Here is a 10,732-nt window from a genome sequence, read left to right as displayed (position 1 = left end):
TGCGGCTCATAATATAGTTCCCTCCGTACTGCGGCTCATAATCTACTTATAAAAGTTGGGTACCCAAGCCATTTATTTTCGTTTGCATTATTGTTTTTGCTTTACGGAAAAATATTCATATGGTACAGCACTTGCAAGGTTTGGTGGTATTTGGAGTTTTATAAACATACCTTTAGACTAAATGACCCCACATAGCAATAACAAGAACTGCAAACATCACAGAACAATGCATACAAGTTCCCTGGTGAAGCCCATGGTTGAAATGTAATGCCATTGTTCAGAAAACATTATTTTATCATGAGGCTAGCTTGTACATGGTGCCTTGCATTATGTCCCTGCCGGTGGATGTGGGGTCATTTGTCACTGTTGCAAATGAAAAGCCAACAGCCAGGGCCCATTAGTTTTGGCTAGTATTACGAGGTGCCTCACGGTAAGCATTCTACGTCGATAGACTTTTTTAGAGTTGACTAGAACTGAAATCAGCAAAAGATTCTCTACAAAACATTCATTCTATCCGCAGCTTTAGGGTTTGCTAATTTCCATAGTTGGGTTTCTTCTGCCTTTCTTAACATTTTTCTTTTGATAAGAAGGTGCACAACCAAAAGCAAAAAGCTTTTCTGTAAACCTTTGGTAGCTATATAATTGTTACAAAATATTTTACTCTAAATATGGCAGCTTAAACTGAGAATATTTGCATTTAAAAACATTAAAATAAGTTTAAATTGATCATAAATTTTTAGCTGTTTTTACGCAAAACTGTACATGGGATATGAAGTGCACCACAAGGAGGGCTTTGGATTAGCTTTAGCAAATTTGGGACATTTAAGGTGCACTGAAATCTCTACACATGCGCTTTTTCACTTTCTGTATCCACCAGGAAAATGGCTGCCAATTTAGACAGCGATTCTAAATAGTAGTTGACGTGCATTTTAAAATAATCACAAACATTATAGCCACAAAATTAATTTTTACAAGTTGTAGACATTGCCCGTTACACCAGACATTGGACTACACTGTCAAGAGCTTTGACATCTACAATGACGTCTACAAAGCAGGCTTATACTGGTAGAATGTTTCATACCATAATTACTGTGTGTTCAGAGCTCACGTGTGAAGTATGGATACTGCTGCTTCAGCAAGAACCGAGGATGAGCACCCTTCCTGGTTCTGAAAAAAAATAACAGAGGAAATGCCTTAAGCAGGATTCTGAAACGGGGTTGAATGAAACAAGAATGAACAAGAAATTCTTTCAAAACATGTAAAGCAATGCAAACAAATATTTATTTCAACTTATTTCTACAAAAGACCACCTCATGAAGACTGGTGGTGGGGTATTGGCTCAAAAAAAAAAAAAGCAGAGAGCACTTATACAAATGCTACAGGGAGCTTTCGCAGCCAACAATTGTTTGAACACACCTAAACTAATCACTGTTCAACAAACTCATAAAAAATGTTTGAATGCATAAAAAACCAGTGGTAAACACAGGAAACAGTTAAAACAGAATGACGGCACAAGTTTGTCCCGTCGTTCTCTTCTGTGTCCTGGGTTTTCCTATGGTTTTTCATCCATTCAAACATGTACCAGCTAGCCCAGTCCAACACCTTGGTATCATAAAAATATGGATAGTCAATCCTTACACAAAGTTGAAAAAAAAAGAAAGTATAAAGTAGGTGACAAAATTAAAACGACAGCAAATTGGTTGGCTTTTAATTTTAAATGATAATATAAAAAATAATGGCATGAATGAAAGTGAGCAGCACGCGAAGTACCTTGTTGCTAGCCCGACATTCCACTTTGAAGCAAAATGTCCGCTTTCAACACTACACAGGCTAAACATGCAATGAGGCATTCCTTTAGGCACACAAAATATACCATAATTGTTAAAAAAGCTACGAATCAGTTGAAAAAACCTGACCATGACAAATTGGAATTAGTGACTAGATACAGTTTCAGAAATACACAGCGACATCATATAAAAATATATGGTTCCCATACAAAGATTGATCATAACAAAAATTCAGGACATTTATCAGACTGGCATCAATGTGCAAAGCAGCTTAATGAAGGAAGACGGTCTTCACTAAAAACATGTTAATATTGGGAGCTCATGTGCTTCCCTGCAAGTTGGGTGTGTAAACCCACTGACATCTTAACTAACCCGCCTGAATCATCACTTGATAGACATTGAGGAATTTTACGAATTGGTTTATTGTAGCCAGCTGTCTAGTTTATTTCCCTATTTTTCTTGGCATTTCGTGTCTAATTCTAAATTTGGTGACTAGATAGCTTTTACTATGGTCATGCACTGGTGACAACAAATATTTGATTTTACTTTAAAAAAATTTCAGTTTTGTTTTATTGCTCACCAGCCAACGATCTGAAATATCAGAGGTGCTTAAAACGTATGTTGGCATTTCCTTCCTGCAGTGTAGTACAAATAATCATGACTTTTACCATAATTTGTTCACAAATCGTAATATGTGGAAAGTATTCAGCTTAATGAAAATGTCATTTCAGAAGCATGCACAATCAACAAGGCCTCAATGACTCTCATGACGTGCTCCACTTGTTTCTGTCACAAATAACCTGAGTGCAGACACATTCCACCGAAGACGAAGGTAACATGCCCTCTTGGGTGATGAATATTTAAAAAGCCTTACGAGTAAATTTGCTGCTGAGCACGTGAAATTGTGGCATTAAAACAAAAGATCCCTCTGCGGCATCTTTCACTTGGAGGAGCGCTTGACCACAAACTTTGAGAAGCTGGAAAATGCTCCATGAACCGCTCCAGCCAGCAGAAACGATGCAGGACACAAGTTGGTAGGCGGACCGTTGGCATCCTGCGATTGTGAAGATATTTCTGTTTAGTAGATGCTCTTCTTTTTGTACCACTGTTTATTTCACCTTTAACAAGCAGCTGAACTCCTTAACGTTCGCATAATAAAATGCTGCAATGCGGAACAGTTAGCAGGGTTACCTCAATTTTGCTTTTCTACGAATTAACACAATGTAGGTAATCTGCACACAACTACAATCAAAGTACAATTTTCACCTACTTCACTGCTAACATCAGCGTTTGACTGCTCAAGCACAAATACAGGTTAGACATGTGAGCAATCTGCTAAACGTATCCCCACAAACTGAACAATCAGGCATCAGAAATCGGCAAGGAAGGAGGTATCACGTTTAAATGGCACTTTTTTTGTTCAAAACATAAACAACACCTGGAAGCTTGAAGCGTGAGAGGGGGTCTTTCACGCTGACAATGTCAGAACATAGCTTGCTAGTGGGCACCTGCACAATGTGCACAATGTGTTTCTTGAAAATGCGTGCGAAAGTTTGATTGATGTGTAAGACGAGAATTGCAGCACGTTTTGACACAGGCCTTGTGGACGCTTCTGCCTGCTAATGTCAATGTGGATTCTTGCTAGTCGCCCTCTTCGCTTCTTTCTGAATATAATGCTTTAGGCATTATATTCAGGACAACGACTGCATCAAAACGTGCAGCAATTACCTACGTCCCACACATCGGTGAAACTCTCGCACACATTTTCAAGACACGCAGTGCATACATTGTGCATGTGCCCACTAGCAAGCTGCGTTCTGACATTGTCAGCGTGAGAGACCCCCTCTCACGCTCCAAGCTTCCGGGTATTGTTTATTAGATTCCATGCGCTGAATGCAAATCAGTGTACATTGGCGAAACGGGCAATCTGCACAGAAGATTAATGCAGCACTGGAACGAAGTGAACAAGGGCCATGCAAAAACAAGTCCACTGGCAGAGCACCGTGAGAGGACGGGACACGTGGTCGACTGGAACAAGACAAAATTACTGACAACTGAGTGCAATCTATCTTCTCGATTACTGCTCGAGTCCCTCATTGTTCAGACGACGCCCAACATTATCAACATAATGGATGGCAATCTGCACCATATCTATGCAAACTCATTGCGCCGCGTAATGCCCAATATATAGCTTCGTTTTCCACGACATATGCTCACCGTGAACAAGCAACAAACCGTTAAATGGCTTTCTTGACTTGGTCAGTGACCTACGTTTCATCACTGCAATAATGCTTCTACCTGCCTACACGGCATTCCGTCAAACACTGGACTACACCACATGAGCCATTGGCGTTCTTAACCTGCACCAGAGTATATAACCTTTCACTACTGCTATGAGATAGACCCATAAACGCACTTCAATATGGCCTTTATATTTAGCTCTTGGAAACATTATGTATAATTTTACCTTTAAGTTGCACCTGCTACAGCAGCTGGTACTATACCAAAAACATGAAAAAAAAAAAACGGTGGTTTAACACGCCAAAGCTACACTTGGGATATGGGGAGCACTGTAGGGGAAGGCTTCGCATTAATTTTGACCATCTGGGTATTTTTGTGCGCATCGAAATCTCCAAACACGGGCGTCTTTACGTGTTGCCTCCATCTGAAAAGCGGCTACACCAAGCGGTATCTAACCGACATTCGCCTCCACAGCACACCACCCTAGCCACGGCAGTGGGTTAAACATATGAAATAAAGCGAGTTTTGGAGTGCAAATGAAAATATTAATCACACGTCTTATTTTCCCAATCGATGTACCTTTTGAAATCCACCATGCAATCCCCCCTCCCCTACCGGCCTACCAAAACACCTTTGTCTCAAGAGGTAATCAGGCTGTTGTTAATGAAGTAAGTATTTACAATCCGAGACTTGCCACCGTTAAAGTCATGCACTTTGTTTTAGAGATAAGCGACATTAGCCATTTGCAGCACCAGGAGTTAATTGTGCTAAGATCAGATTGAAAGCATTGACGGTAGTAGTTGAAAGAAATTGTGTGATAAATTACAACATCATCTGCAAATAGACTTACATGGGAGGATATGCAACATGGAAGATAGACCAAGCAACCTGCCTGGGGGGACAACAAAGTGGCACGAGCAAAAGAAGTATATAGTTATTAGAAGTAAACTGCATTTGAGAAGAATGAAAATCTTTTGCTCAAGTGAGGACATTAGGGTGAAGTTTGAGAAGTAGTCTGTGGTGTGCAATGCGATTGAATGCTTTAGAAAAATCGAGAAAAACTACCGCAGTTTGTAAGCCTGTGTCAATGGATCAATGTAGATCGTGAACAAATCCTGAAAGTTGTGTTTCTCAAGTAACCCTTGTGAAAACCGTGGTGATACTCGAATGTGATATTGTGATTTTATAAATAATTAGCGACCTGAGAGTGGATGAAATGTTTCCTGACCTTGCATATGGTGCTTGTTAGGGAAATTTAATGGTGAAGTACCGTCTCCTGATTTAAAGACTGGTGCTACCTCGACTATCTTCCAACCATTGAGATTAGTGCCTGTCATGAGAGACTGCTAAAAAAGCGCTGTCAGAATTCTACAGACTGCGGGATGTACTTTTCGGTATAGTATGATTATTACCAGTATGATCTGAAGTAGACCAGTTTGTATTGCAAGTTTAAAACCATATCGAAAGATCCTAAATGTTTGCTTGGCTTGATTACATACGAATACTTGCTTCAAAGTCAGTTCAATTTCTCTTCTTGCCCTTTAGTCGTCAGCCCCAGATTCTCTTCAATATCTCTGCTAAGCAATGACACGCTCCATACGCACAGCACTGCTTCATGAAAATGTTTCAAATAATCAGAGGCCACAGCACTGCTAACAGGTATACATCATGGCAAGTTCCACAACATGCAATAACTAACCTGAAAGTACATAATCGGTGGGTGCACCGATATGGCAGCAGTGCCTGGACCGATGTGTCGAGCAAATGCGTTGACTTCTGAACGGGTGGTCCAAGCGGCCAGATGATGGATGAATGACCATTCCTGGCGGCAAAGCGTACGGAGCACCAACGAAAGGCCAGGCAGTACTTGGGTACAGCAGGTGCAGTGTCGGTTGGCCAAGGGAGGCCCTGGCAAAGCCTTTGAAACTGGACTGGAAGGCAGCTGACCCAGGACAGCCAGCAGCAGCACCTGCAGGTGCATAATCTGTGAGTGTGCTGACACTTGTTGAAATACAAGAAGAGCACACACAAAGCACGAATGCTTACATCAAGTAGATTTTTAATCGTTTAAAGACAGTAACCTCCAAGGCACTAATAAGAACATTCCCGGAACACCCCAAGTGAAATTTAGGTCACAGTAAGAATGTATTTATTAGACCCGCAGGTACTGTGAGTGGGGTATGCATGATATATGCAAAGCTAGCTACTGAGCTAATTTGCATGGAACGCATGCTAGCAGCTCATCTGTATCCCTTGCTTTCAATCGGAACTGGTGTGTGATAGTTGAGGCTCCTCCATTTCAATGTCTGACTTGTATCTGCACGTTCAATTCTCCAATATAAATCGAGTTGAGTGAGTGCCTACAGCTTTTTTGTTAGTCTCTGTATGGCCTGCGGTTTTGCGAAAATGAGAACTTGCGAATTGGCTCAATTTTCTGCACTAATTTAAACAATACATATGCCTCCGATATCAAGCCCCAGACTTCACGAGAGCTACTCTGACAGAATCGGCAGGCGCCTCGTAGGCGTTGTGAAATCTCCCCCACTACCCCGAGACTATGCTAACTCCCTGCGAGGCCACATGCGCGCATTTCACCTTCAATTTGCACGTATGTGAATTCTATACCTCTATGAACTCTCAGACGGGCGTCGTCATATTCGTGCCGGACTCGTGAAACTCGGCAACGTAAATTACCGCACTCGCTCGCTGGCACGCGGCCCGAACTCTCTCACCGTTTCCGGCCCTTGCATACTATTTTCTCCACCTTGCACTTTGTAAATTCTCATGTTTAACTACACCTCGTGCGCCCTCATCTCTTGCCTGCTTTTCTTCCAGCACAACTCCGTCAGCACCCGGTCGACGCGTACGCTGTCGGGGCGCGTTGGCGAGCGAGTACGGCAATTTCGCTGTTGTCGAGCTTCACGAGAACAGCACACATATCGCGGCCCGAAGACCGCGAGGCGTACGGTCGCCGGTCTCGCGAGCGCAATAGCTGCGAAGCGCACTGCACGGAATTCGTGAAGGGGGGGGGGGGGGGGGGGGAGAGATTTCACAACACCTACGAGACGCCAGCCATGGAATCACGTGTACGCGTTTTCACATGCACTTCCAGGGAACCTCCTGTTCATGTTATTTCTTGGTATACCGCGGGTATTCACGAGGGAGGACTAATCACAGCGTTGTGCCACTCACGCGAAATTGCGACTGCGATCTGCAACCGTAAAGGCACTGTTTGAGAGACACATAAACAAACGCCCCGGTGTTAAAGAGCCTTGCGTGATGTGAAATTATTAGCAGCCGTGTACCATAGCGCGAGCATCGTAGCCAAGGTCTAGCTTCAGCGTAAATTGATGCTGACTTCTGCGGAAACGGTGGACTGGGCGCCAAACAAGTATACTAACTCACGTAGGCTCTCAGAGCAAACGAGATGGGGGTATAGCGAATTACTGACCCATAAACACCAGAACTCATTCCAACCAAATACAGAATAATAAAAAATGCGTACTTACCCGAGCAAAAACGATGTTTCCAACGTAAAATTCTCCTTCACTGTCGTCTTCATCTCGCGGACACACGAACACGCTTTGTTCTGATGCAATGTCATCCACTTTTGACGCGCAGTATTTTATCCGGCGATGATCGTTCTTCCGGGGTCCCCATGTTCAACACACGCGTAGGTTAGAAGGGTAGACATCACCCATAAAGCTTCTATAACTATGATTTAAGCTTGAAATAGATAAAACAGATTAAATCACGCCACCAACCACTCGGCACAAAACGCCATGAAAAAACACACACAAAAGTGAGAGATAGTTGCCATACTTCAAATGCAACACCTCTATGTTTGACGAAAATTGTGTTACTACTGTAATGTTGGTAATTATCTTTCTGCTTTCAAAGTCTGAAATGTGTTTATAACTTAAATTTAAGGTTTTTAAACACAAAAAGTGAATACACATAAAGTAATTGACATATATACTGATATTGTAAAGAGGTTTGACGTTTGTTTTGGTTTTGTTTTCACGGCGGGCTTCTCAAGAGAGAACGTGCGAGAAAACGAGCTACTTTGGGTTTAGGAAGAGGGCGGTAAATGTCGGCGTGATAGAAAGCAAGGAACAGGTGCTTACCCTGGTCGTTAAAAAAGGAGCTAATGAAACCCTCACGTAAAAAAAAAAGAAAAAAGAAAAAAAAAAACGTTCGACGAGGAATCGAACCATTGACCTACAAAACAGTAAACGGACGCGTTAACAAACAGCTATGTCGGCGGGCGTGTTCAAGGCGCCTAAAACAACTCTGTACTTACGTAAGTTGTCAACGAATATTGTTGCTTGTGTCTAGTCATCGCCTCCTTTAACGATGGTCTAGTTTATGCTGCATTTTTGAAATTCTGGCTGTCCTAACGCTTGTTTCTCACGCACCGGTCTTGCAGACGAGGCCGCATTGCTAGCGCTGCAAGCGATTGAGCCAAAGCTCCATTATTTGACTCAAGCAAAGCTATCGCAGTCAACCCGACCTTTTCTGCGCAAGCCACGGCAGCCACGAAATAAATGGAATGTGCCGTTAGAATTATGGCGTTGATAACGCTTGTTTGACCGGCACCGTCTTGCAGACAAGCAACGTCGCTCTAATACTACAAGCGATGTCACTCCTGGCATGTCAGGCGCATCAAACCCATCGTGTAAAACGACTGCTAACAGTGCGAAAACCTCTGAGTTCGTAACAAGTGGGGATTTGCGGTGGCGGCGACGTAATAGGTACAGCAAGCAGGTAGGCAGAACAGCAGCGTAGGGTTACAACCTTTCCCCGAAAAAAAAAACGGGCCTTCCGGGGGGGGAGGGGGGATTGTGTTGAAAAAAGACGTCATGTTTTTTAACATGCAGTGCCATTTATTGTAGTGTTTTCTTAGAGAGAAATCAACATAACGTTTGTACTGAAAGTGATTGAGAGCTTGGTTAATCGCTCTGCATGTGCTTCACTGAAAAGTAACCGCAATTGCTGACCGCGGCGGTAGAATTTCGTTATTTTGTTCTTCCCTTAGGTCCCCCTCCATCTGAGGCAGCGCGCTCGCCCGCGTATTTTCTCTGCTCGCGTGTCTTTGCGCGACACGTATTTATCGTCTTAGTTGTTGAATTGACGCTTATAAAACGCCAAAACGGGCATAATCACGGCACAAAAGCCAAAAAACCGGCTGATGACGACTGGTTTTAGATATGGACCGGCAACCGGCCCGCTGTTTAAAAAAACCGGTCGGGCCGGTCCAAAACCAGGAAGGTGGCAACCCTACGGAAGCGACGAGCGAAAATGATTTTACACGACCGCCCCCGTCGGCCTGCGCAAAAAAGGAAGATAGAACCCCTGCATACACGCCCTCGAAGAAAGCTGTACAGCCGATTCAATTTGTTGTGGACGAAGAGCAACCGAGGCTGCAGCCACAAACGATTGCGCTTGCCGTGGTATGAGCCAAAGCATATCTTCACATAGTTATGTTATCGTCCGTCTGACTGTTACTTACTGAAGGGAAAATTCAGAACACAAACGTTGACGTCTAGAGTCTATGCCAGACATAGACGCTGCTGTTTAGGCCCTAAAAACCACCTTCAGGGCGTCTGTCGGTTCTGTCTGATGGCGCGCTCGCGCCGCTGATTACGAACGAGGCGTCTGTTGGCGTTGACTTATCGTGTTGGCGAGCCGGTAAACGCCATCACGGTTAAACTCCCTGTTGGAAGACTACGCTGTTGGGACGATAGAGTGCCGACAGAGCTTCTTATTGGCCCCACAAACGCCATCAAGGTTAAACTCCCTGTTGGAAGACTAGGCTATTGGAACGATAGAGTGCCGACAGAACTTCGTATTGGCCCCACAGGCGTGCTGTGAGCCCAACAAGAAAGTCTTGTTGGAATTTTTGCCCGGGGCATAATAATACGGGAACAAATTCTTAGGTAAATTCGATTTCGTTGAGGACACCGATGCCTCGCGTAAAAGTTTTATTTATAGGACTACAAGAGGCATTTTGTAGCCTTTCCTTCCCGTGCACCCAGACATCGAAACGAACCTTGTGATACACTCGAAGCAGTAGATTAGTGCAGAGTGGAATTTAAACATTCAGCACGTTTTGTTCAATTTACGAACAGCAATTTTAGAGCCTTTCCCCTGGTCTATGTGGAGAGTTCATATTTATTCTCTCAACGGGCGGTGAAATAGTGCAATGTGCGGTTTAAACATTCAGCCTGTTTTTGTGGAATTTTGCATGCTTGCATTCACACACCGTTCTTTTAAGCACCCTAACGATAAGGTGCCGTGGTAACACCCCAATCGAGAAGAAATACTTTTTAGCACCCCTGTAACGGTCGTAGCACCCTATGAAACTGTTGATTACACCCCTGAATTTCGGCACCCTCGAGGTGGGGTGCCCTAGCAATATTTGGGTGCTTGAAAGGTGCAAAAAGGGTGCAAAATGTTCAGTACACCCTCCTTGCACCTTAAAGGGTGTAAAAATGTTAAGATTTACACCCCTTAATATGTGGCACCCTCATGATTGGGTGCCGGAGCAATGTTTTAGTCCTTAAAAGGTGCAAACAGGGTGCAAAATGTTGAGTGCACCCTTTTAGCACCTTTAAGGGTGTTAAAAAGTTTAGTGTGTGGACGGCCCTGTACATATTAGCTGATACCTTTACGGCACTTCGTCTTATCATTCGTTGATTGCG

At 43.5% G+C, this 10,732-nt stretch overlaps 1 long non-coding RNA gene across 1 annotated transcript; it reads right to left on the bottom strand.

Moving 5' to 3' along the window:
• Positions 1 to 1,260: 1,260 nt before the first annotated feature.
• LOC144145172 (uncharacterized) lies at positions 1,261 to 9,039 on the bottom strand. The gene is made up of 3 exons (XR_013317447.1): positions 7,538 to 9,039; positions 5,728 to 5,997; positions 1,261 to 2,841 (listed from the first exon to the last, which is right to left on the bottom strand). It is a non-coding gene; the product is annotated as an uncharacterized LOC144145172 (long non-coding RNA).
• Between the last annotated feature and the right edge of the window lie 1,693 nt (positions 9,040 to 10,732).

Source organism: Haemaphysalis longicornis, unplaced genomic scaffold, assembly GCF_048455015.1.
Source record: "Haemaphysalis longicornis isolate Haplotype H1 unplaced genomic scaffold, Haemaphysalis longicornis Haplotype H1 scaffold_1, whole genome shotgun sequence".
Lineage (NCBI taxonomy): Eukaryota > Metazoa > Arthropoda > Arachnida > Ixodida > Ixodidae > Haemaphysalis > Haemaphysalis longicornis.
The sequence above is the reverse complement of the archived record's forward strand: the minus strand, read 5'-3'. Positions and strand labels throughout refer to the sequence as shown.